The sequence below is a fragment of the Montipora capricornis genome, chromosome 2, assembly GCF_036669925.1.
Source record: "Montipora capricornis isolate CH-2021 chromosome 2, ASM3666992v2, whole genome shotgun sequence".
NCBI lineage: Eukaryota > Metazoa > Cnidaria > Anthozoa > Scleractinia > Acroporidae > Montipora > Montipora capricornis.
This window is the reverse complement of record NC_090884.1, coordinates 45,593,982-45,596,481: the sequence shown is the minus strand read 5'-3', so window position 1 is coordinate 45,596,481 and position 2,500 is coordinate 45,593,982. Positions and strand designations below refer to the sequence as shown.

Sequence of the window (2,500 nt, the reverse complement as noted above, 5' to 3'; positions counted from 1 at the left end):
TTGTTTTTCTTTTTAAGGTAGACTCCAAGATGCGCTGCTTTTGGATGATTAAATGTGATTTTCAAAGTAAAAAAGTCTGGAAGCTTTGTATTTAAGGAATGACCTAGTGGCAGGCTGGCTTTCGGCCAGAAAACCATGCACTACAAAGGATTATGGAAGCCGTCAGTAGTCACCAACTCCTACTCACTGTCATGTTTATACAGACTTTTAAGACAGAGCTCCATTCCATCAATAGAAGGGTTATGTTCTCCATTCTTCACCATTATGGTATCCCATAGCCAATGCCATTAGGGTACTGTAAAAGAACTCCAAGAGCGCAGTCATGGTGGATGCTGCCATCTCTGACCCATTCCAGGTTACCACAGGGGTACTGCAGGGGGCGTTCTTGCTTCCTTCCCGTTCATCATAGTTATTGATTACCAAATGGAAAAATCAAAACACTAAAATTACTGACCTGGATTTCGCCGACAACATTGCCTTACTCAAGTCATCCATACCCAGGGCGCAGACACAACTCACCGAAATAGCTCGTGTAGGATTACATCTTGGACTTGTCATTAGCGTCTCAAAAAACGGAGTACACGTACATGATCATAAATTGCAATCCTCAACAATCACTGCAAGTATAACATCAACCAATACAACATGCATCCAACTTCAAATATCTTGGATCGATGATGAAGTCTAGCCGCGATGACCTGACCAGACGAAAATCACTTGCATGGACCGCCTTTTGGAAACTTGAGAGAATTTGGAGAAGTTCATCAATTCCCAAAGACACCAAAATCAAGTTTTTCGATACTACCTGTGTGACTGTCTAATTGTACAGGCGTGAATCCTGGGTTATATCTGGTGATATGGAGTGCATAGCAAGGTAAATGCCTTTGCCAATATAGTCTGACAAATACACAGCCTCTCATGAACAAAATTAGGCAGCAACAGTAATGGTTTCTTGGTCACTCTATCAGAATGGCAACAGACGAGCCGTATAGGAGATACACCCTCTACACTCCACCACACGGGAAAAAGTAACCAGGCCAGACAAAACTAGCTAAAGTACCTGACCTATGTGCAGAGACTGCTGGGGGACTTGGAGGGTGACTTGAGCTCAGAGCCAATTGCTACTACGACGACTGAAAGAAATTCCTAGATACAACTTGTGGTTGACTGCACCATAGCCATCCGATGATGATGATAAGTGGCAGTACCTCCAACCGGATACCTATAAACAGACATTCCTGTGCCACACAATGTTTTGATTTCCACTCCCTACTGAGCTCAGTAGACGAGTTCAGTGGAGACAAATATTTAACCTTCATGCCCCTCCCTTGATTTGTTTTTCTGGAATCTGCAAAATCTAGCGGACATGTGACCAGCCGCAATCAGGGTGCTTTCTCTAGGGATGAAGAGAGAGGACCCTGGGAACAACGTTGAGAGAAACGATGATGATGATGATGTTGACAGCAACGATGATGATGGTGACGATGATTATTGTTATTATCATTATTATTATTATTATTATTATTATTATTACTATTATTCTCTCCAGTTGTCGGGTGTTGTACTGGGTAATGTTTATTGTGTCTCAGCAACTCCCCGTGGCTTAGAGACACAACACTTTCCGCAACAAAAATTTGGTTTTATCAACAAAGTTGATACTGTAAATTGACCACCGTACAGAGATTCTAAAAGCTGAAGTTTCGAGCGTTAGCCCTTCGTCAGAGCGAATCGAGGAATTGTGGGTTATGTGTAGTTTTTATAGTAGAGTAGGAGCTACGCTATTGGTGGTAACATGGCAACATGAAAAATTGGAATACATTAGTTAAATGAAAAGCGTTCGTTAATACCGCGAGGATTAAGGGTGCTGATTTGGAAGGATTCATGGAGCCTCTTGTATACTACTTCCCCACCGATGCACCAGCGCAGCACCAGTTTCTTTAGAAACTACCCCCTTCACTTTCTGCAACAGGTGAGCAGTTCCAAGGATGGCCGATAATTGTTCACTTCCAAGGAAGTCAGGTACATCTCGCTTGCCTAACCAGGTCTTTGCACCTTTTGATATGCTTCCAAGAGCACCAATCCCAAAAGCAGTATTATTGTGACTTTCGAGTCTCCATGATGCCTTCTGATTTCAAATGCAAGTTCCTGGTCTTTTTCAACCTTCTCCTCTTCAGCTCTGACGATGTTTTGGTCCGCTGGCACAGCTATGTCAATAAGTGTACATTTCTGTGTGTCTGTATGCACTAGAGTAATATCTGATAGTCATGTCTCAGGTAATCCTCACTTCTCCATTTTCTGCGGTTGGCAAGGGTTGATTGTCATGCCACTTGTCATTACACTCTATCCCATACTTCCTGCACATCTCCCAGTGTACCCGCAGGGCCACCCTGTCGTGGCACTTCCTATACTCTCTCTGGGCAAGCTTCTTGCATCCACTGACAATGTTTGGTACCGTTTCAGGGGCAAGATGACTCCACACAATCTACACCATGGTGTCTCT

The 2,500-nt window shown here is 43.4% G+C and overlaps 1 protein-coding gene across 2 annotated transcripts in view; it reads right to left on the bottom strand.

The window, feature by feature from the left end:
* LOC138023724 (mitoguardin-like) overlaps nt 1–2,500 on the bottom strand; it is a 24,817-nt gene that overhangs the window by 6,175 nt on the left and 16,142 nt on the right. The gene's annotated exons all lie outside the window — the stretch shown is intronic.